Source organism: Phyllobates terribilis, unplaced genomic scaffold, assembly GCF_046119375.1.
Source record: "Phyllobates terribilis strain yellow unplaced genomic scaffold, ASM4611937v1 Scaffold_10__3_contigs__length_209671492, whole genome shotgun sequence".
In the NCBI taxonomy this organism is placed as follows: Eukaryota; Metazoa; Chordata; class Amphibia; order Anura; family Dendrobatidae; genus Phyllobates; species Phyllobates terribilis.
Window position 1 is genome coordinate 5,629,510 of NW_027362770.1, and position 24,715 is coordinate 5,654,224.

The window sequence follows — 24,715 nt, forward strand, 5'->3', positions numbered from 1 at the left end:
TTCCAAATGTGTGTGGGTAGAATATATATCCCACGGGGGTAAAATTGAAAAAAGTTGAAAAAATTTATTTTTTGGACTTAGTCATATTTCCGGCGTTTATCAGACTTTCAGATAGGGGAAATGTCAGTGAGCATTCCGATTTTAGTTCCAGAGCAATTCGCCCAAATGATATTTAGTCGTTTTCAGCCAATTTTCTGGATTTTTGAAAATGTCACTTTTTTGTGAAAATATCCACTAAATGAGGGATTAATATTTGTGAGGGTACCCCAGGAGAGTTCCAAATGTGTGTGGGTAGAATATATATCCCACGGGGGTAAAATTGAAAAAAGTTGAACAAATTTTTTTTTTGGACTCAGTCATTTTTCCGGCGTTTATCAGACTTTCAGATAGGGGAAATGTCAGTGAGCATTCCGATTTCAGTTCCAGAGCGATTCGCCCAATGAGTCCATGATATTTAGTCGTTTTCAGCCAATTTTCTGGATTTTTGAAAATTTCACTTTTTTGTGAAAATATCCACTAAATGAGGGAATAATATGTGTGAGGGTACCCCAGGAGAGTTCCAAATATGTGTGGGTAGAATATATATCCCACGGGGGTAAAATTGAAAAAAGTTGAACAAATTTATTTTTTGGACTTAGTCATATTTCCGGCGTTTATCAGACTTTCAGATAGGGGAAATGTCAGTGAGCATTCTGATTTCAGTTCCAGAGCGATTCGCCCAATGAGTCCATGATATTTAGTCGTTTTTAGCCAATTTTCTGGATTTTTGAAAATGTTACTTTTTTGTGAAAATATCCACTAAATGAGGGATTAATATTTGTGAGGGTACCCCAGGAGAGTTCCAAATGTGTGTGGGTAGAATATATATCCCACGGGGTTAAAATTGAAAAAAGTTGTACAAATTTTTTTTTTGGACTTAGTCATTTTTCCGGCGTTTATCAGACTTTCAGATAGGGGAAATGTCAGTGAGCATTCCGATTTCAGTTCCTGAGCGATTCGCCCAATGACTCCATGATATTTAGTCGTTTTCAGCAAATTTTCTGGATTTTTGAAAATGTCACTTTTTTGTGAAAATATCCACTAAATGAGGGATTAATATTTGTGAGGGTACCCCAGGAGAGTTCCAAATGTGTGTGGGTAGAATATATATCCCACGGGGGTAAAATTGAAAAAAGTTGAACAAATTTTTTTTTTGGACTCAGTCATCTTTCCGGCGTTTATCAGACTTTCAGATAGGGGAAATGTCAGTGAGCATTCCGATTTCAGTTCCAGAGCGATTCGCCCAATGAGTCCATGATATTTAGTCGTTTTCAGCCAATTTTCTGGATTTTTGAAAATTTCACTTTTTTGTGAAAATATCCACTAAATGAGGGAATAATATGTGTGAGGGTACCCCAGGAGAGTTCCAAATGTGTGTGGGTAGAATATATATCCCACGGGGGTAAAATTGAAAAAAGTTGAAAAAATTTATTTTTTGGACTTAGTCATTATTCCGGCGTTTATCAGACTTTCAGATAGGGGAAATGTCAGTGAGCATTTCGATTTCAGTTCCAGAGCGATTCGCCCAATGAGTCCATGATATTTAGTCATTTTCAGCCAATTTTCTGGAGTTTTGAAAATTTCACTTTTTTGTGAAAATATCCACTAAATGAGGGAATAATATGTGTGAGGTTACCCCAGGAGAGTTCCAAATGTGTGTGGGTAGAATATATATCCCACGGGGGTAAAATTGAAAAAAGTTGAACAAATTTTCTTTTGGACTTAGTCATTTTTCCGGCGTTTATCATACTTTCAGATAGGGGAAATGTCAGTGAGCATTTTGATTTCAGTTCCAGAGCGATTCTCCCAATGAGTCCTTGATATTTAGTCGTTTTCAGCCACTTTTCTGGATTTTTGAAAATTTCACTTTTTTTGTGAAAATATCCACTAAATGAGGGAATAATATGTGTGAGGGTACCCCAGGAGAGTTCCAAATGTGTGTAGGTAGAATATATATCCCACGGGGGTAAAATTGAAAAAAGTTGAACAAATTTTCTTTTGGACTTAGTCATTTTTCTGGCGTTTATCATACTTTCAGATAGGGGAAATGTCAGTGAGCGTTTCGATTTCAGTTCCAGAGCGATTCGCCCAATGAGTCCTTGATATTTAGTCATTTTCAGCCAATTTTCTGGATTTTTTGAAAATTTCACTTTATTGTGAAAATATCCACTAAATGAGGGAATAATATGTGTGAGGGTACCCCAGGAGAGTTCCAAATGTGTGTGGGTAGAATATATATCCCACGGGGGTAAAATTGAAAAAAGTTGAAAAAATTTATTTTTTGGACTTAGTCATATTTCCGGCGTTTATCAGACTTTCAGATAGGGGAAATGTCAGTGAGCATTCCGATTTCAGTTCCAGAGCAATTCGCCCAATGAGTCCATGATATTTAGTCGTTTTCAGCCAATTTTCTGGATTTTTGAAAATGTCACTTTTTTGTGAAAATATCCACTAAATGAGGGATTAATATTTGTGAGGGTACCCCAGGAGAGTTCCAAATGTGTGTGGGTAGAATATATATCCCACGGGAGTAAAATTGAAAAAAGTTGAACAAATTTTTTTTTTGGACTCAGTCATTTTTCCGGCGTTTATCAGACTTTCAGATAGGGCAAATGTCAGTGAGCATTCCGATTTCAGTTCCAGAGCGATTCGCCCAATGAGTCCGTGATATTTAGTCGTTTTCAGCCAATTTTCTGGATTTTTGAAAATTTCACTTTTTTGTGAAAATATCCACTAAATGAGGGAATAATATGTGTGAGGGTACCCCAGGAGAGTTCCAAATGTGTGTGGGTAGAATATATATCCCACGGGGGTAAAATTGAAAAAAGTTGAACAAATTTTCTTTTGGACTTAGTCATTTTTCCGGCGTTTATCATACTTTCAGATAGGGGAAATGTCAGTGAGCGTTTCGATTTCAGTTCCAGAGCGATTCGCCCAATGAGTCCTTGATATTTAGTCGTTTTCAGCCAATTTTCTGGATTTTTTGAAAAGTTCACTTTTTTGTGAAAATATCCACTAAATGAGGGAATAATATGTGTGAGGGTACCCCAGGAGAGTTCCAAATGTGTGTGGGTAGAATATATATCCCACGGGGGTAAAATTGAAAAAAGTTGAAAAATTTTTTTTTTGGACTTAGTCATTTTTCCGGCGTTTATCAGACTTTCAGATAGGGGAAATGTCAGTGAGCATTCCGATTTCAGTTCCAGAGCGATTCACCCAATGAGTCCTTAATATTTAGTCGTTTTCAGCCAAATTTCTGGATTTTTTAAAATTTCACTTTTTTGTGAAAATATCCACTAAATGAGGGAATAATATGTGTGAGGGTACCCCAGGAGAGTTCCAAATGTGTGTGGGTAGAATATATATCCCACGGGGGTAAAATTGAAAAAAGTTGAAAAAATTTATTTTTTGGACTTAGTCATATTTCCGGCGTTTATCAGACTTTCAGATAGGGGAAATGTCAGTGAGCATTCCGATTTCAGTTCCAGAGCGATTCGCCCAATGAGTCCCTGATATTTAGTCGTTTTCAGCCAATTTTCTGGATTTTTGAAAATGTCACTTTTTTGTGAAAATATCCACTAATTGAGGGATTAATATTTGTGAGGGTACCCCAGGAGAGTTCCAAATGTGTGTGGGTAGAATATATATCCCACGGGGGTAAAATTGAAAACAGTTGAAATTTTTTTTTTCTTGGACTGTCATTTTTCCTGCGTTTATCAGACTTTCAGATAGGGGAAATGTCAGTGAGCGTTCCGATTTCAGTTCTAGAGCGATTCGCCCAATCAGTCCTTGATATTTAGTCGTTCTCAGCCAATTTTCAGGATTTTTGAAAATTTCTCTTTTTTTGTGAAAATATCCACTAAATGAGGTAATAATATGTGTGAAGGTACCCCAGGAGAGTTACAAATGTGTGTGGGTAGAATATATATCCCACAGGGGTAAAATTGAAAAAAGTTGAAAAATTTTTTTTTTGCACTTAAGTCATTATTCCGGGGTTTTTCAGACTTTCAGATAGGGGAAATGTCAGTGAGCATTCCGATTTCAGTTCCAGAGCGATTCGCCCAATGAGTCCTTGATATTTAGTCGTTTTCAGACAATTTTCAGGATTTTTGAAAATTTCACTTTTTTGTGAAAATATCCACTAAATGAGGGAATAATATGTGTGAGGGTACCCCAGGAGAGTTCCAAATGTGTGTGGGTAGAATATGTATCCCACAGGGGTAAAATTGAAAAAAGTTGAAAAAATTCTCTTTTGGACTTAGTCATTTTTCCAGCGTTTATCAGACTTTCAGATAGGGGAAATATAAGTGAGCGTTCCGATTTCAGTTCCAGAGTGATTCACCCAATGAGTCCTTGATATTTAGTCGTTTTCAGCCAATTTTCTGGATTTTTGCAAATTTCACTTTTTTGTGAAAATATCCACTAAATGAGGGAATAATATGTGTGAGGGTACCCCAGGTGAGTTCCAAATGTGTGTGGGTAGAATATATATCCCACTGGGTAAAATTGAAAAAAGTTGAAAAAATTTATTTTTTGGACTTAGTCATTTTTCCGGCATTTATCAGACTTTCAGATAGGGGAAATGTCAGTGAGCATTCCGATTTCAGTTCCAGAGCGATTCGCCCAATGAGTCCTTGATATTTAGTCGTTTTCAGCCAATTTTCAGGATTTTTGAAAATTTCACTTTTTTGTGAAAATATCCACTAAATGAGGGAATAATATGTGTGAGAGTACCCCAGGAGAGTTCCAAATGTGTGTGGGTAGAATATATATCCCACAGGGGTAAAATTGAAAAAAGTTCAAAAATTTTTTTTGGGGACTTAAGTCATTTTTCCGGGGTTTATCAGACTTTCAGATAGGGGAAATGTCAGTGAGCATTCCGATTTCAGTTCCAGAGCTATTCGCCCAATGAGTCCTTGATATTAAGTCGTTTTCAGCCAATTTTCAGGATTTTTGAAAATTTCACTTTTTTGTGAAAATATCCACTAAATGAGGGAATAATATGTGTGAGGGTACCCCAGGAGAGTTCCAAATGTGTGGGTAGAATATGTATCCCGCAGTGGTAAAATTGAAAAAGGTTGAAAAAAATTTTTTTTGGACTTAGTCATTTTCCCGTCGTTTATCAGACTTTCAGATAGGGGAAATATAAGTGAGCGTTCCGATTTCAGTTCCAGAGTGATTCGCCCAATGAGTCCTTGATATTTAGTCGTTTTCAGCCAATTTTCTGGATTTTTGAAAATTTCACTTTTTTGTGAAAATATCCACTAAATGAGGGAATAATATGTGTGAGGGTACCCCAGGAGAGTTCCAAATGTGTGTGGGTAGAATATATATCCCACGGGGGTAAAATTGAAAAAAGTTGAAAAAATTTTTTTTTGGACTTAGTCATTTTTCCGGCATTTATCAGACTTTCAGATAGGGGAAATGTCAGTGAGCGTTCCGATTTCAGTTCTAGAGCGATTCGCCCGATGAGTCCTTGATATTTAGTCATTTTCTGCCAATTTTCTGGATTTTTGAAAATTTCACTTTTTTGTGAAAATATCCACTAAATGAGGGAATAATATGTGTGAAGGTACCCCAGGAGAGTTCCAAATGTGTGTGGGTAGAATATATATCCCACAGGGGTAAAATTGAAAAAAGTTGAAAAATTTTTTTTTTGGACTTAAGTCATTTCTCCGGGGTTTTTCAGACTTTCAGATAGGGGAAATGTCAGTGAGCATTCCGATTTCAGTTCCAGAGCGATTCGCCCAATGAGTCCTTGATATTTAGTCGTTTTCAGACAATTTTCAGGATTTTTGAAAATTTCACTTTTTTGTGAAAATATCCACTAAATGAGGGAATAATATGTGTGAGGGTACCCCAGGTGAGTTCCAAATGTGTGTGGGTAGAATATATATCCCACAGGGGTAAAATTGAAAAAAGTTGAAAAAATTTATTTTTTGGACTTAGTCATTTTTCCAGCGTTTATCAGACTTTCAGATAGGGGAAATATAAGTGAGCGTTCCGATTTCAGTTCCAGAGTGATTCACCCAATGAGTCCTTGATATTTAGTCGTTTTCAGCCAATTTTCAGGATTTTTGAAAATTTCACTTTTTTGTGAAAATATCCACTAAATGAGGGAATAATATGTGTGAGGGTACCCCAGGAGAGTTCCAAATGTGTGGGTAGAATATGTATCCCGCAGTGGTAAAATTGAAAAAGGTTGAAAAAAATTTTTTTTGGACTTAGTCATTTTCCCGTCGTTTATCAGACTTTCAGATAGGGGAAATATAAGTGAGCGTTCCGATTTCAGTTCCAGAGTGATTCGCCCAATGAGTCCTTGATATTTAGTCGTTTTCAGCCAATTTTCTGGATTTTTGAAAAGTTCACTTTCTTGTGAAAATATCCACTAAATGAGGGAATAATATGTGTGAGGGTACCCCAGGAGAGTTCCAAATGTGTGTGGGTAGAATATATATCCCACGGGGGTAAAATTGAAAAAAGTTGAAAAAATTTTTTTTTGGACTTAGTCATTTTTCCGGCATTTATCAGACTTTCAGATAGGGGAAATGTCAGTGAGCGTTCCGATTTCAGTTCTAGAGCGATTCGCCCAATGAGTCCTTGATATTTAGTCATTTTCTGCCAATTTTCTGGATTTTTGAAAATTTCACTTTTTTGTGAAAATATCCACTAAATGAGGGAATAATATGTGTGAAGGTACACCAGGAGAGTTACAAATGTGTGTGGGTAGAATATATATCCCACAGGGGTAAAATTGAAAAAAGTTGAAAAATTTTTTTTTTGGACTTAAGTCATTTCTCCGGGGTTTTTCAGACTTTCAGATAGGGGAAATGTCAGTGAGCATTCCGATTTCAGTTCCAGAGCGATTCGCCCAATGAGTCCTTGATATTTAGTCGTTTTCAGCCAATTTTCTGGATTTTTGAAAATTTCACTTTTTTGTGAAAATATCCACTAAATGAGGGAATAATATGTGTGAGGGTACCCCAGGAGAGTTCCAAATGTGTGTGAGTAGAATATGTATCCCACAGGGGTAAAATTGAAAAAAGTTGAAAAAAAATTTTTTTGGACTTAGTCATTTTTCCGGCGTTTATCAGACTTTCAGATAGGGGAAATATAAGTGAGCGTTCCGATTTCAGTTCCAGAGTGATTCGCCCAATGAGTCCTTGATATTTAGTCGTTTTCAGCCAATTTTCTGGATTTTTGCAAATTTCTCTTTTTTGTGAAAATATCCACTAAATGAGGGAATAATATGTGTGAGGGTACCCCAGGAGAGTTCCAAATGTGTGTGGGTAGAATATATATCCCACGGGGGTAAAATTGAAAACAGTTGAAAAATTTTTTTTCTTGGACTTAGTCATTTTTCCTGCGTTTATCAGACTTTCAGATATGGAAAATGTCAGTGAGCGTTCCGATTTCAGTTCCAGAGCGATTCGCCCAATGATTCCTTGATATTTAAGTCGTTTTCAGCCAATTTTCTGAATTTTTGAAAATTTCACTTTTTTGTGAAAATATTCACTAAATGAGGGAATAATATGTGTGAGGGTACCCCAGGAGAGTTCCAAATGTGTGTGGGTAGAATATATATCCCACGGGGGTAAAATTGAAAAAAGTTGAAAAAAATTTTTTTTTGGACTTAGTCATTTTTCCGGCGTTTGTGAGACTTTCAGATAGGGCAAATGTCAGTGAGCGTTCCAATTTCAGTTCCAGAGCGATTCGCCCAATAAGTCCTTGATATTTAGTAGTTTTCAGCCAATATTTTGGATTTTTGAAAATTTCACTTTTTTCTGAAAATATCCACTAAATGAGGGAATAATATGTGTGAGGGTACCCCAGGAGAGTTCAAAATGTGTGTGGGTAGAATATATATCCCACGGGGGTAAAATTGAAAAAAGTTGAAAAAATTTATTTTTTGGATTTAGTCATTTTTCTGGCGTTTATCAGACTTTCAGATGGGAAATGTAAGTGAGCATTCCGATTTCAGTTCCAGAGTGATTCGCCGAATGACTCCTTGATATTTAGTCGTTTTCAGCCAATTTTCTGGATTTTTGCAAATTTCTCTCTTTTGTGAAAATATCCACTAAATGAGGGAATAATATGTGTGAGGGTACCCCAGGAGAGTTCCAAATGTGTGTGGTTATGATATATATCCCACGTGGGTAAAACTGAAAAAAGTTGAAAAAAATTTTTTTTGGACTTAGTCTTTTTTCCGGCATTTATCAGACTTTCAGATAGGGGAAATGTCAGTGAGCGTTCCGATTTCAGTTCTAGAGCGATTCGCCCAATGAGTCCTTGATATTTAGTCATTTTCTGCCAATTTTCTGGATTTTTGAAAATTTCACTTTTTTGTGAAAATATCCACTAAATGAGGGAATAATATGTGTGAAGGTACACCAGGAGAGTTACAAATGTGTGTGGGTAGAATATATATCCCACAGGGGTAAAATTGAAAAAAGTTGAAAAAATTTTTTTTTGGACTTAGTCATTTTTCCGGCATTTATCAGACTTTCAGATAGGGGAAATGTCAGTGAGCGTTCCGATTTCAGTTCCAGAGCGATTCGCCCAATGAGTCCTTGATATATAGTAGTTTTCAGGCAATATTTTGGATTTTTGAAAATTTCACTTTTTTCTGAAAATATCACCTAAATGAGGGAATAATATGTGTGAGGGTACCCCAGGAGAGTTCCAAATGTGTTTGGGTAGAATATATATCCCATGGGGGTAAAATTCAACAAAGTTGAAAAAAATTTTTTTTTGGACTTAGTCATTTTTCCGGCGTTTATCAGACTTTCAGATAGGGGAAATGTCAGTGAGCGTTCCGATTTCAGTTCCAGAGCGATTCGCAAAATTAGTCCTTGATATTTAGTCATTTTCAGCCAATTTTCTGGATTTTTGAAAATTTCACTTTCTTGTAAAAATATCCACTAAATGAGTGAATAATATGTGTGAGGGTACCCCAGGAGAGTTCCAAATGTGTGTGGTTAGGATATTTATCCCACGGGGGTAAAACTGAAAAAAGTTTAAAAATTTTTTTTTTGGACTTAGTCTTTTTTCCGGCGTTTATCAGACTTTCAAATAGGGGAAATGTCAGTGAGTGTTCCGATTTCAGTTCCAGAGCGATTCGCCCAATGAGTCCTTGATATTTAGTCGTTTTCAGCCAATTTTCTGGATTTTTGAAAATTTCACTTTTTTGTGAAAATATCCACTAAATGAGGGAATAATATGGGTGAGGGTACATCAGGAGAGTTCCAAATGTGTGTGGGTAGAATATATATCCCACGGAGGTAAAATTGAAAAAAGTTGAAAAATTTTTTTTTTGGACTTAATCATTTTTCCGTCGTTTATCAGACTTTCAGATAGGGGAAATGTCAGTGAGCATTCCGATTTCAGTTCCAGAGCGATTCGGCAAATGAGTTCTTGATATTTGTCATTTTCAGCCAATTTTCTGGATTTTTGAAAATTTCACTTTCTTACTCCAGGAGAGTTCCAAATGTGTGTGGTTAGGATATATATCCCACGGGGGTAAAACTGAAAAAAATTTTTTTTTCGACTTACTCATTTTTCCGGCGTTTATCAGACTTTCAGATAGGGCACATGTCAGTGAGCGTTCCGATTTCAGTTCCAGAGCGATTCGCCCAATGAGTCCTTGATATTTAGTCGTTCTCAGCCAATTTTCAGGATTTTTGAAAATTTCTCTTTTTTTGTGAAAATATCCACTAAATGAGGGAATAATATGTGTGAGGGTACCCCAAGAGAGTTCCAAATGTGTGTGGGTAGAATATATATCCCACGGGGGTAAAATTGAAAAAAGGTGAAAAAATTTTTTTTTTGGACTTACTCATTTTTCGGGCGTTTATCAGATTTTCAGATAGGGCAAATGTCAGTGAGCGTTCCGATTTCGGTTCAAGAGTGATTCGCCCAATGAGTCCTTGATATTTAGTCGTTTTCAGCCAATATTTTGGTTTTTTGAAAATTTCACTTTTTTGTGAAAATATCCACTAAATGAGGGAATAATATGTGTGAGGGTACCCCAGGAGAGTTCCAAATGTGTGTGGGTAGAATATATATCCCACGGGGGTAAAATTGAAAAAAGTTGAACAAATTTTCTTTTGGACTTAGTCATTTTTCCGGCGTTTATCATACTTTCAGATAGGGGAAATGTCAGTGAGCGTTTCGATTTCAGTTCCAGAGCGATTCGCCCAATGAGTCCTTGATATTTAGTCGTTTTCAGCCAATTTTCTGGATTTTTTGAAAAGTTCACTTTTTTGTGAAAATATCCACTAAATGAGGGAATAATATGTGTGAGGGTACCCCAGGAGAGTTCCAAATGTGTGTGGGTAGAATATATATCCCACGGGGGTAAAATTGAAAAAAGTTGAAAAATTTTTTTTTTGGACTTAGTCATTTTTCCGGCGTTTATCAGACTTTCAGATAGGGGAAATGTCAGTGAGCATTCCGATTTCAGTTCCAGAGCGATTCGCCCAATGAGTCCATAATATTTAGTCGTTTTCAGCCAAATTTCTGGATTTTTTAAAATTTCACTTTTTTGTGAAAATATCCACTAAATGAGGGAATAATATGTGTGAGGGTACCCCAGGAGAGTTCCAAATGTGTGTGGGTAGAATATATATCCCACGGGGGTAAAATTGAAAAAAGTTGAAAAAATTTATTTTTTGGACTTAGTCATATTTCCGGCGTTTATCAGACTTTCAGATAGGGGAAATGTCAGTGAGCATTCCGATTTCAGTTCCAGAGCGATTCGCCCAATGAGTCCCTGATATTTAGTCGTTTTCAGCCAATTTTCTGGATTTTTGAAAATGTCACTTTTTTGTGAAAATATCCACTAATTGAGGGATTAATATTTGTGAGGGTACCCCAGGAGAGTTCCAAATGTGTGTGGGTAGAATATATATCCCACGGGGGTAAAATTGAAAACAGTTGAAATTTTTTTTTTCTTGGACTTAGTCATTTTTCCTGCGTTTATCAGACTTTCAGATAGGGGAAATGTCAGTGAGCGTTCCGATTTCAGTTCTAGAGCGATTCGCCCAATCAGTCCTTGATATTTAGTCGTTCTCAGCCAATTTTCAGGATTTTTGAAAATTTCTCTTTTTTTGTGAAAATATCCACTAAATGAGGTAATAATATGTGTGAAGGTACCCCAGGAGAGTTACAAATGTGTGTGGGTAGAATATATATCCCACAGGGGTAAAATTGAAAAAAGTTGAAAAATTTTTTTTTTGGACTTAAGTCATTTTTCCGGGGTTTTTCAGACTTTAAGATAGGGGAAATGTCAGTGAGCATTCCGCTTTCAGTTCCAGAGCGATTCGCCCAATGAGTCCTTGATATTAAGTCGTTTTCAGCCAATTTTCAGGATTTTTGAAAATTTCACTTTTTTGTGAAAATATCCACTAAATGAGGGAATAATATGTGTGAGGGTACCCCAGGAGAGTTCCAAATGTGTGGGTAGAATATGTATCCCGCAGTGCTAAAATTGAAAAAGGTTGAAAAAAATTTTTTTTGGACTTAGTCATTTTCCCGTCGTTTATCACACTTTCAGATAGGGGAAATATAAGTGAGCGTTCCGATTTCAGTTCCAGAGTGATTCGCCCAATGAGTCCTTGATATTTAGTCGTTTTCAGCCAATTTTCTGGATTTTTGAAAATTTCACTTTTTTGTGAAAATATCCACTAAATGAGGGAATAATATGTGTGAGGGTACCCCAGGAGAGTTCCAAATGTGTGTGGGTAGAATATATATCCCACGGGGGTAAAATTGAAAAAAGTTGAAAAAATTTTTTTTTGGACTTAGTCATTTTTCCGGCATTTATCAGACTTTCAGATAGGGGAAATGTCAGTGAGCGTTCCGATTTCAGTTCTAGAGCGATTCGCCCAATGAGTCCTTGATATTTAGTCATTTTCTGCCAATTTTCTGGATTTTTGAAAATTTCACTTTTTTGTGAAAATATCCACTAAATGAGGGAATAATATGTGTGAAGGTACACCAGGAGAGTTACAAATGTGTGTGGGTAGAATATATATCCCACAGGGGTAAAATTGAAAAAAGTTGAAAAATTTTTTTTTTGGACTTAAGTCATTTCTCCGGGGTTTTTCAGACTTTCAGATAGGGGAAATGTCAGTGAGCATTCCGATTTCAGTTCCAGAGCGATTCGCCCAATGAGTCCTTGATATTTAGTCGTTTTCAGCCAATTTTCTGGATTTTTGAAAATTTCACTTTTTTGTGAAAATATCCACTAAATGAGGGAATAATATGTGTGAGGGTACCCCAGGAGAGTTCCAAATGTGTGTGAGTAGAATATGTATCCCACAGGGGTAAAATTGAAAAAAGTTGAAAAAAAATTTTTTTGGACTTAGTCATTTTTCCGGCGTTTATCAGACTTTCAGATAGGGGAAATATAAGTGAGCGTTCCGATTTCAGTTCCAGAGTGATTCGCCCAATGAGTCCTTGATATTTAGTCGTTTTCAGCCAATTTTCTGGATTTTTGCAAATTTCTCTTTTTTGTGAAAATATCCACTAAATGAGGGAATAATATGTGTGAGGGTACCCCAGGAGAGTTCCAAATGTGTGTGGGTAGAATATATATCCCACGGGGGTAAAATTGAAAACAGTTGAAAAATTTTTTTTCTTGGACTTAGTCATTTTTCCTGCGTTTATCAGACTTTCAGATATGGAAAATGTCAGTGAGCGTTCCGATTTCAGTTCCAGAGCGATTCGCCCAATGATTCCTTGATATTTAAGTCGTTTTCAGCCAATTTTCTGAATTTTTGAAAATTTCACTTTTTTGTGAAAATATTCACTAAATGAGGGAATAATATGTGTGAGGGTACCCCAGGAGAGTTCCAAATGTGTGTGGGTAGAATATATATCCCACGGGGGTAAAATTGAAAAAAGTTGAAAAAAATTTTTTTTTGGACTTAGTCATTTTTCCGGCGTTTGTGAGACTTTCAGATAGGGCAAATGTCAGTGAGCGTTCCAATTTCAGTTCCAGAGCGATTCGCCCAATAAGTCCTTGATATTTAGTAGTTTTCAGCCAATATTTTGGATTTTTGAAAATTTCACTTTTTTCTGAAAATATCCACTAAATGAGGGAATAATATGTGTGAGGGTACCCCAGGAGAGTTCAAAATGTGTGTGGGTAGAATATATATCCCACGGGGGTAAAATTGAAAAAAGTTGAAAAAATTTATTTTTTGGACTTAGTCATTTTTCTGGCGTTTATCAGACTTTCAGATGGGAAATGTAAGTGAGCATTCCGATTTCAGTTCCAGAGTGATTCGCCGAATGACTCCTTGATATTTAGTCGTTTTCAGCCAATTTTCTGGATTTTTGCAAATTTCTCTTTTTTGTGAAAATATCCACTAAATGAGGGAATAATATGTGTGAGGGTACCCCAGGAGAGTTCCAAATGTGTGTGGTTATGATATATATCCCACGTGGGTAAAACTGAAAAAAGTTGAAAAAATTTTTTTTTGGACTTAGTCTTTTTTCCGGCATTTATCAGACTTTCAGATAGGGGAAATGTCAGTGAGCGTTCCGATTTCAGTTCTAGAGCGATTCGCCCAATGAGTCCTTGATATTTAGTCATTTTCTGCCAATTTTCTGGATTTTTGAAAATTTCACTTTTTTGTGAAAATATCCACTAAATGAGGGAATAATATGTGTGAAGGTACACCAGGAGAGTTACAAATGTGTGTGGGTAGAATATATATCCCACAGGGGTAAAATTGAAAAAAGTTGAAAAAATTTTTTTTTGGACTTAGTCATTTTTCCGGCATTTATCAGACTTTCAGATAGGGGAAATGTCAGTGAGCGTTCCGATTTCAGTTCCAGAGCGATTCGCCCAATGAGTCCTTGATATATAGTAGTTTTCAGGCAATATTTTGGATTTTTGAAAATTTCACTTTTTTGTGAAAATATCACCTAAATGAGGGAATAATATGTGTGAGGGTACCCCAGGAGAGTTCCAAATGTGTTTGAGTAGAATATATATCCCATGGGGGTAAAATTCAACAAAGTTGAAAAAAATTTTTTTTTGGACTTAGTCATTTTTCCGGCGTTTATCAGACTTTCAGATAGGGGAAATGTCAGTGAGCGTTCCGATTTCAGTTCCAGAGCGATTCGCAAAATTAGTCCTTGATATTTAGTCATTTTCAGCCAATTTTCTGGATTTTTGAAAATTTCACTTTCTTGTAAAAATATCCACTAAATGAGTGAATAATATGTGTGAGGGTGCCCCAGGAGAGTTCCAAATGTGTGTGGTTAGGATATTTATCCCACGGGGGTAAAACTGAAAAAAGTTTAAAAATTTTTTTTTTGGACTTAGTCTTTTTTCCGGCGTTTATCAGACTTTCAAATAGGGGAAATGTCAGTGAGTGTTCCGATTTCAGTTCCAGAGCGATTCGCCCAATGAGTCCTTGATATTTAGTCGTTTTCAGCCAATTTTCTGGATTTTTGAAAATTTCACTTTTTTGTGAAAATATCCACTAAATGAGGGAATAATATGGGTGAGGGTACATCAGGAGAGTTCCAAATGTGTGTGGGTAGAATATATATCCCACGGAGGTAAAATTGAAAAAAGTTGAAAAATTTTTTTTTTGGACTTAATCATTTTTCCGTCGTTTATCAGACTTTCAGATAGGGGAAATGTCAGTGAGCATTCCGATTTCAGTTCCAGAGCGATTCGGCAAATGAGTTCTTGATATTTGTCATTTTCAGCCAATTTTCTGGATTTTTGAAAATTTCACTTTGTTACTCCAGGAGAGTTCCAAATGTGTGTGGTTAGGATATATATCCCACGGGGGTAAAACTGAAAAAAAATTTTTTTTCGACTTACTCATTTTTCCGGCGTTTATCAGACTTTCAGATAGGGCACATGTCAGTGAGCGTTCCGATTTCAGTTCCAGAGCGATTCGCCCAATGAGTCCTTGATATTTAGTCGTTCTCAGCCAATTTTCAGGATTTTTGAAAATTTCTCTTTTTTTGTGAAAATATCCACTAAATGAGGGAATAATATGTGTGAGGGTACCCCAGGAGAGTTCCAAATGTGTGTGGGTAGAATATATATCCCACGGGGGTAAAATTGAAAAAAGTTGAAAAAATTTTTTTTTTGGACTTACTCATTTTTCGGGCGTTTATCAGATTTTCAGATAGGGCAAATGTCAGTGAGCGTTCCGATTTCGGTTCAAGAGTGATTCGCCCAATGAGTCCTTGATATTTAGTCGTTTTCAGCCAATATTTTGGTTTTTTGAAAATTTCACTTTTTTGTGTAAATATCCACTAAATGAGGGAATAATATGTGAGAGGGTACCCCAGGAGAGTTCCAAATGTGTGTGTGTAGAATATATATCGCCGGGGGTAAAATTGAAAAAAGTTGAAAAATTTTTTTTTTTGGACTTAGTCATTTTTCCAGCGTTTATCAGACTTTCAGATAGGGGAAATGTCAATGAGCAATACGATTTCAGTTCCAGAGCGATTCGCCCAATGAGTCCTTGATATTTAGTCGTTTTCAGCCAATTTTCTGGATTTTTGAAAATTTCACTTTTTTGTGAAAATATCCACTAAATGAGGGAATAATATGTGTGAAGGTACACCAGGAGAGTTACAAATGTGTGTGGGTAGAATATATATCCCACAGGGGTAAAATTGAAAAAAGTTGAAAAAATTTTTTTTTGGACTTAGTCATTTTTCCGGCATTTATCAGACTTTCAGATAGGGGAAATGTCAGTGAGCGTTCCGATTTCAGTTCCAGAGCGATTCGCCCAATGAGTCCTTGATATATAGTAGTTTTCAGGCAATATTTTGGATTTTTGAAAATTTCACTTTTTTGTGAAAATATCACCTAAATGAGGGAATAATATGTGTGAGGGTACCCCAGGAGAGTTCCAAATGTGTTTGAGTAGAATATATATCCCATGGGGGTAAAATTCAACAAAGTTGAAAAAAATTTTTTTTTGGACTTAGTCATTTTTCCGGCGTTTATCAGACTTTCAGATAGGGGAAATGTCAGTGAGCGTTCCGATTTCAGTTCCAGAGCGATTCGCAAAATTAGTCCTTGATATTTAGTCATTTTCAGCCAATTTTCTGGATTTTTGAAAATTTCACTTTCTTGTAAAAATATCCACTAAATGAGTGAATAATATGTGTGAGGGTACCCCAGGAGAGTTCCAAATGTGTGTGGTTAGGATATTTATCCCACGGGGGTAAAACTGAAAAAAGTTTAAAAATTTTTTTTTTGGACTTAGTCTTTTTTCCGGCGTTTATCAGACTTTCAAATAGGGGAAATGTCAGTGAGTGTTCCGATTTCAGTTCCAGAGCGATTCGCCCAATGAGTCCTTGATATTTAGTCGTTTTCAGCCAATTTTCTGGATTTTTGAAAATTTCACTTTTTTGTGAAAATATCCACTAAATGAGGGAATAATATGGGTGAGGGTACATCAGGAGAGTTCCAAATGTGTGTGGGTAGAATATATATCCCACGGAGGTAAAATTGAAAAAAGTTGAAAAATTTTTTTTTTGGACTTAATCATTTTTCCGTCGTTTATCAGACTTTCAGATAGGGGAAATGTCAGTGAGCATTCCGATTTCAGTTCCAGAGCGATTCGGCAAATGAGTTCTTGATATTTGTCATTTTCAGCCAATTTTCTGGATTTTTGAAAATTTCACTTTGTTACTCCAGGAGAGTTCCAAATGTGTGTGGTTAGGATATATATCCCACGGGGGTAAAACTGAAAAAAAATTTTTTTTCGACTTACTCATTTTTCCGGCGTTTATCAGACTTTCAGATAGGGCACATGTCAGTGAGCGTTCCGATTTCAGTTCCAGAGCGATTCGCCCAATGAGTCCTTGATATTTAGTCGTTCTCAGCCAATTTTCAGGATTTTTGAAAATTTCTCTTTTTTTGTGAAAATATCCACTAAATGAGGGAATAATATGTGTGAGGGTACCCCAGGAGAGTTCCAAATGTGTGTGGGTAGAATATATATCCCACGGGGGTAAAATTGAAAAAAGTTGAAAAAATTTTTTTTTTGGACTTACTCATTTTTCGGGCGTTTATCAGATTTTCAGATAGGGCAAATGTCAGTGAGCGTTCCGATTTCGGTTCAAGAGTGATTCGCCCAATGAGTCCTTGATATTTAGTCGTTTTCAGCCAATATTTTGGTTTTTTGAAAATTTCACTTTTTTGTGTAAATATCCACTAAATGAGGGAATAATATGTGAGAGGGTACCCCAGGAGAGTTCCAAATGTGTGTGGGTAGAATATATATCCCACGGGGGTAAAATTGAAAAAAGTTGCAAAAAATTTTTTTTTCTGGACTTAGTCATTTTTCCGGCGTTTATCAGACTTTCAGATAGGGCAAATGTCAGTGAGCGTTCCGATTTCAGTTCCAGAGCGATTCACCCAATGAGTCCTTGATATTTAGTCATTTTCAGCCAATATTTTGGTTTTTTGAAAATTTCACTTTTTTGTGAAAATATTCACCAAATGAAGAAATAATATGTGAGAGGGTACCCCAGGAGAGTTCCAAATGTGTGTGTGTAGAATATATATCGCCGGGGGTAAAATTGAAAAAAGTTGAAAAATTTTTTTTTTTGGACTTAGTCATTTTTCCAGCGTTTATCAGACTTTCAGATAGGGGAAATGTCAATGAGCAATACGATTTCAGTTCCAGAGCGATTCGCCCAATGAGTCCTTGATATTTAGTCGTTTTCAGCCAATTTTCTGGATTTTTGAAAATTTCACTTTTTTGTGAAAATATCCACTAAATGAGGGAATAATATGTGTGAGGGTACCCCAGGAGAGTTCCAAATGTGTGTGGGTAGACTATATATCCCACGGGGGTAAAATTGAAAAAAGTTGAAAAATTTTTTTTTTTGGACTTAAGTCATTTTTCCAGGATTTATCAGTCTTTCAGATAGGGGAAATGTCAGTGAGCGTTCTGATTTCAGTTCCAGAGCTATTCGCCCAATGAGTCCTTGATATTTAGTCGTTTTCATCCAATTTTCTGGATTTTTGAAAATGTCACTTTTTTGTGAAAATATCCACTAAATGAGGGAATAATATGTGTGAGGGTACCCCAGGAGAGTTCCAAATGTGTGTGGTTACAATATATATCAACGGGGTAAAATTGAAAAAAATTTTTTTATGGACTTAGTCATTTTTCTGGCGTTTATCAGACTTTCAGATAGGGTAAATGTCAGTGAGCGTTCCGATTTCAGTTCCAGAGCGATTCGCCCAATGATTCCTTGATATTAAGTCGTTTTCAGCCAATTTTCTGGATTTTTTGAAAATTTCACTTTTTTGTGAAAATATCCACTAAATGAGGGAATAATATGTGTGAGGGTACCCCAGGAGAGTTCCAAATGTGTGTGGGTAGAATATATATCCCACGGGGGTAAAATTGAAAAAAGTTGAAATAATTTTTTTTTTGGACTTAGTCATTTTTCCGGCGTTTATCAGACTTTCAGATATGGCAAATGTCAGTGAGCATTCCGATTTCAGTTCCAGAGCGATTCGCCCAATGAGTCCTTGATATTTAGTCGTTTTCAGCCAATATTTTGGTTTTTTGAAAATTTCACTTTTTTGTGAAAATATCCACTAAATGAGGGAATAATATGTGTGAGGGTACCCCATGAGAGTTCCAAATGTGTGTGGGTAGAATATATATCCCACGGGGGTAAAATTGAAAAAAGTTGAAAAAATTTTTTTTTCTGGACTTAGTCATTTTTCCGGCATTTATCAGACTTTCAGATAGGGGAAATGTCAGTGAGCGTTCCGATTTCAGTTCCAGAGCGATTCGCCCAATGAGTCCTTGATATTAAATCGTTTTCAGCCAATTTTCTGGATTTTTGAAAATTTCACTTTTTTGTGAAAATATCCACTAAATGAGGGAATAATATGTGTGAGGGTACCCCAGGAGAGTTCCAAATGTGTGTGGGTAGAATATATATCCCACGGGGGTAAAATTGAAAAAAGTTGGAAAATTTTTTTTTTTGGACTTAGTCATTTTTCTGGTGTTTATCAGACTTTCAGATAGGGGAAATGTCAGTGAGCGTTCCAATTTCAGTTCCAGAGTGATTCGCCCAATGAGTCCTTGATATTTGTAACATACCTGGCGGCGTCCTTGCATAGTGGTCCATCTCCCACTGTGCAAGAGCCCGCACTTGATCTCCAGTCCAGAATGTCTCTCTGGCTTCCCTCCATGCTGTCTGTTTGCCTCTGTGTCTGCTGCTTAAGGGCGGCGCCCGATCACTTCCTGCTTTTTGTACCTGCTGCAGGCACACCCCTTGTGTGTCCTCAGCCTATTGCTGTCTATCACCTGGTATTTAAACCAGCTGCCCCAATTAACTGATGCCTGAGCATCTTGCCCTGTCAGTTGGCTTTTGTCTCTGACATGCCAGGTCCTGTCTATGTTACCTGTCTTGCAGTATCTGTTCCCATGTCTGTACTGTGTCCTATCTGTGTACCTTAACCTGCAGTCTGTACTCGTTCCTTGCCTGTTCGTTCCGCCTTCCTGGAGGCTGTATTTCCAGGCCAGTCTGAACACGCTCCTTGCCTGTTCGTCCTGCCTCTCTGGGGGCCGTATTCCCAGACCCACTCCTGTATCCCGCTGCAGTGTCGGTCTCCTCCGTACACTCAGTTCCAGTCTGAACTCTCTCCTATTTTTTACCTGTTTTTTCTCTATGTCCGTTCCATTCCTTTTTCTGCAGAGTCTGAACTCGTACCTAACTCCTGCTCGTTGTCACTGTACTTCCGTTTGTGAGTTTGTGGTCCACTCGCTACTTCTCTGCAAGTACCCTGTGGGTATCTGGTTCTGCCTTTCCCTTCTAGTCTGTTCCGTGTGAACAGAGCCCTGTTCCCACCGCGTCTGCGGTTTTCGCTTTGCTCAGCTCTGTCCGCCGCGTCTGCGGTTTTCGCTTTGCTCAGCTCTGTCCGCCGCGTCTGCGGTTTTCGCTTTGCTCAGCTCTGTCCGCCGCGTCTGCGGTTTTCGCTTTGCTCAGCTCTGTCCGCCGCGTCTGCGGTTTTCGCTTTGCTCAGCTCTGTCCGCCGCGTCTGCGGTTTTCGCTTTGCTCAGCTCTGTCCGCCGCGTCTGCGGTTTTCGCTTTGCTCAGCTCTGTCCGCCGCGTCTGCGGTTTTCGCTTTGCTCAGCTCTGTCCGCCGCGTCTGCGCTTTTCGCTTTGTTCAGCTCTGTCCACCGCGTCTGCGGTTTTCCCTTTGTTCAGCTCTGTCCTCCGCGTCTGCGGTTTTCGCTTTGCTCAGCTCTGTCCACCGCGTCTGCGGTTTTCGCTTTGCTCAGCTCTGTCCACCGCGTCTGCGGTTTTCGCTTTGCTCAGCTCTGTCCACCGCGTCTGCGGTTTTCGCTTTGCTCTTCTCTGTCCACCGCGTCTGCGGTTTTCGCTTTGCTCAGCTCTGTCCACCGCGTCTGCGGTTTTCGCTTTGCTCAGCTCTGTCCTCCGCGTCTGCGGTTTTCGCTTTGCTCAGCTCTGTCCACCGCGTCTGCGGTTTTCGCTTTGCTCAGCTCTGTCCACCGCGTCTGCGGTTTTCGCTTTGCTCAGCTCTGTCTACCGTGTCTGCGGTTTCGAATTTGTCTCCCCGTCTGTACTGGACCCTACCCAGCCTGTGCTCTAGTCTGCCTGTTCCTGTATTCCCCGGTGTGGGTCAACAGCCGTGTCCGGAGTCTGACCTGGAGTAGACCCTGGTTCCTCTGCTCGGTTCCTCCCTGGTGCACTGGCGTCGTATGCCGACGTGCGACCTTGGTCGGATCGGGCAGATACTTAGTTACGCCCCTCCAGGCACTCTCCGGTTCATGGCACAGTGGAATCACTACATAAACACGCACACGCCAGTCAGTCCGGGCGTGTGCATTACAGCATGCTTAGGCCATGGTTCCCGTTGAGCCCCACGGCCTTCGCTCTCTGAGATGTTTTCCAGCGAATACGTGCATTAAAAATAAATAAATACATTTTTTTTTCCTTAGCTGAGTTCCAGGCGAATTACGCACCCGTCCAGATGGATCTATCAGCTCTCGTTCCTGCGGATCCGCCACGTTACTATGGGGATCCAAGACAGAGTCGTGCATTTGTGGAGCAATGCATGCTACACTTCAAGTTCTACCCTCTATGTTTTCCCACAGATCGGGTTAAGGTGGGATTCATGATGTCTTACCTAGCGGGTGATGCCTTGAATTGGATCATTCCCCTATGGGACGCACAGGATCCTATCGTCCTAGACATAATGGCCTTCCTGGTGGCCTTTCTAATGGTCTTCGATGATCCTAACTCGGAGGCTCCTGCTGAAGCTTCACTTCCCAGTATCCCGGAGCATCCCCGATGGGTAATGTGTGTGGGTAGCGCAATAGTCCTCCAGCCCAATGAGACTACTGCCAACCCAGAATCCTCACAGGGTGACTACACTCTCCGGAATACTTCTCCCAACCTCAAGAGGCAGTTCAGACGTGCTAGACGTAGAGGCAAGCCGTCACGCCAGGGTCTGTCCTCCCTGAGACCTCCTGACCCCAACCTTGAAGTCCCTACTGAAGCTTCATCTCCCTGTATCCCGGAGAAGCCCCAACGGGTAATGTGCGTGGGTAATGCACCAGTTCTCCTGCCCGAAGAGACTGCTGCCCACCCAGAATTCACACCGGAGGACCCCCTGTTGCCTCCTGAATCTCCCGGGATACCACTTGAGGACAATTGGAGAGAGACTTCCCTATACCCTGCACCTGATACCTCGCCCGCTTCGTCCAGTGAGTCCGACCTAGTGTTCTCCGAAGCAGAGGTTACCCCTGAGTCTCTACACCCCTCCGATCAGGCGGAGGATCTCCAGTTGTCTCCTGAACCCTTCGGGGTGCTACCTGGTAGCGAATGGACAGAGACTTTCCTATACTCGGTACCTGATACCTCGGCTGCTTCATCCAGTGAGTCCGACCTAGTGTACTCTGAAGCAGAGGTTACCCATGAGTTTCTTCACCCCTCCGACCTGGCGGAAGACCTCCAGTTGTCTCCTGAACCCTTCGGGGTGCTAACTGATAGCGAATGGACAGAGACTCTCCTATACTCGGTACCTGATACCTCGCCCGCTTCTTCCAGTGAGTCCGACCTAGTGTACTCCGAAGCAGAGGTTATCCCCGAGTCTCTACACCCCTCCGACCAGGCGGAGGACCTCCAGTTGTCTCCTGAACCCTTCGGAGTGCTACCTGATAGCGAATGGACTGAGACTCTCCTATACTCGGTACCTGTTACCTCGGCCGCTTCTTCCAGTGAGTCCGACTTAGTGTACTCCGAAGCAGAGGTTATCCCCGAGTCTCTACACCCCTCCAACCAGGCGGAGGAGCTCCAGTTGTCTCCTGAACCCTTCGGGGTGCTACCTGATAACGAATGGACAGGTACTTTCCTATACTCGGTACCTGATACCTCGCCCGCTTCATCTAGCGAGTCCGATCTAGTGTACTCCGAAGCAGAGGTTACCCCCGAGTCTCTGTACTATTCCGACCCGGCGGAGGATCCCCAGTTGTTTCCTGAATCCTCCTGGGTACCACCAGATAACAAGGTAACAGGGACTTTTCTACACATTGTACCTGATACCTCGCCCATTTCATCCTGTGAGCTTGTCTAGATGTACCCCGAAGCAGAGGTTACCCCCGAGTCTCTGCACCCCTCCAACCCGGCGGAGGACTTCCAGTTGTCTCCAGAACCCTCTGGGGTGCTACCTGATAATAAGTGGAGAGAGACTTCCCTGTGTGCTGTTCCTGGTATTCCACCCTTTTCGTCTGTTGCTGAGGATGGCTGGATAGGAGGTAGCATCCTAGCTAACCAGATGAGACCAGTTTCTCCAGTGGACAGTGGAAGTGATCTCCTTGAAGTGAAGGATTGGCGCTCGAATTCCCTGCGGAACATTCTGGCAGGCCTGAAGAAGAGGGGGCATAAAGGGGGGGGACTGTAACATACCTGGCGGCATCCTTGCATAGTGGTCCATCTCCCACTGTGCAAGAGCGAGCACTTGATCTCCAGTCCAGAATGTCTCTCTGGCTTCCCTCCATGCTGTTTGCCTCTGTGTCTGCTGCTTAAGGGCGGCGCCCGATCACTTCCTGCTTTTTGTACCTGCTGCAGGCACACCCCTTGTGTGTCCTCAGCCTATTGCTGTCTATCACCTGGTATTTAAACCAGCTGCCCCAATTAACTGATGCCTGAGCATCTTGCAATGTCAGTTGGCTTTTGTCTCTGACATACCAGGTCCTGTCTATGTTACCTGTCTTGCAGTATCTGTTCCCATGTCTGTACTGTGTCCTATCTGTGTACCTTAACCTGCAGTCTGTACTCGTTCCTTGCCTGTTCGTTCCGCCTTCCTGGAGGCTGTATTTCCAGGCCAGTCTGAACACGCTCCTTGCCTGTTCATCCTGCCTCTCTGGGGGCCGTATTCCCAGACCCGCTCCTGTATCCCGCTGCAGTGTCGGTCTCCTCCGTACACTCAGTTCCAGTCTGAACTGTCTCCTATTTTTTACCTGTTTTTTCTCTATGTCCGTTCCATTCCTTTTTCTGCAGAGTCTGAACTCGTACCTAACTCCTGCTCGTTGTCACTGTACTTCCGTTTGTGAGTTTGTGGTCCACTCGCTACTTCTCTGCAAGTACCCTGTGGGTATCTGGTTCTGCCTTTCCCTTCTAGTCTGTTCCGTGTGAACAGAGCCCTGTTCCCAGCGCGTCTGCGGTTTTCGCTTTGCTCAGCTCTGTCCGCCGCGTCTGCGGTTTTCGCTTTGCTCAGCTCTGTCCGCCGCGTCTGCGGTTTTCGCTTTGCTCAGCTCTGTCCGCCGCGTCTGCGGTTTTCGCTTTGCTCAGCTCTGTCCGCCACGTCTGCGGTTTTCGCTTTGCTCAGCTCTGTCCGCCGCGTCTGCGGTTTTCGCTTTGCTCAGCTCTGTCCACCGCGTCTGCGGTTTTCGCTTTGCTCAGCTCTGTCCACCGCGTCTGCGGTTTTCGCTTTGTTCAGCTCTGTCCACCGCGTCTGCGGTTTTCCCTTTGCTCAGCTCTGTGTACCGCGTCAGCGGTTTTCGCTTTGCTCAGCTCTGTCCACCGCGTCTGCGGTTTTCGCTTTGCTCAGCTCTGTCCACCGCGTCTGCGGTTTTCGCTTTGCTCAGCTCTGTCCACCGCGTCTGCGGTTTTCGCTTTGCTCAGCTCTGTCCACCGCATCTGCGGTTTTCGCTTTGCTCAGCTCTGTCCACCGCGTCTGCGGTTTTCGCTTTGCTCAGCTCTGTCCACCGCGTCTGCGGTTTTCGCTTTGCTCAGCTCTGTCCACCGCGTCTGCGGTTATTGCTTTGCTCAGCTCTGTCCACCGCATCTGCGGTTTTCGCTTTGCTCAGCTCTGTCCACCGCGTCTCCGGTTTTCGCTTTGCTCAGCTCTGTCTACCGCGTCTGCGGTTTCGAATTTGTCTCCCAGTCTGTACTGGACCCTACCCAGTCTGTGCTCTAGTCTGCCTGTTCCTGTATTCCCCGGTGTGGGTCAACAGCCGTGTCTGGAGTCTGACCTGGAGTAGACCCTGGTTCCTCTGCTCGGTTCCTCCCTGGTGCACTGGCGTCGTATGCCGTCGTGCGACCTTGGTCGGATCGGGCAGATACTTAGTTACGCCGCTCCAGGTACTCTCCGGTTCATGGCACAGTGGAATCACTACATAAA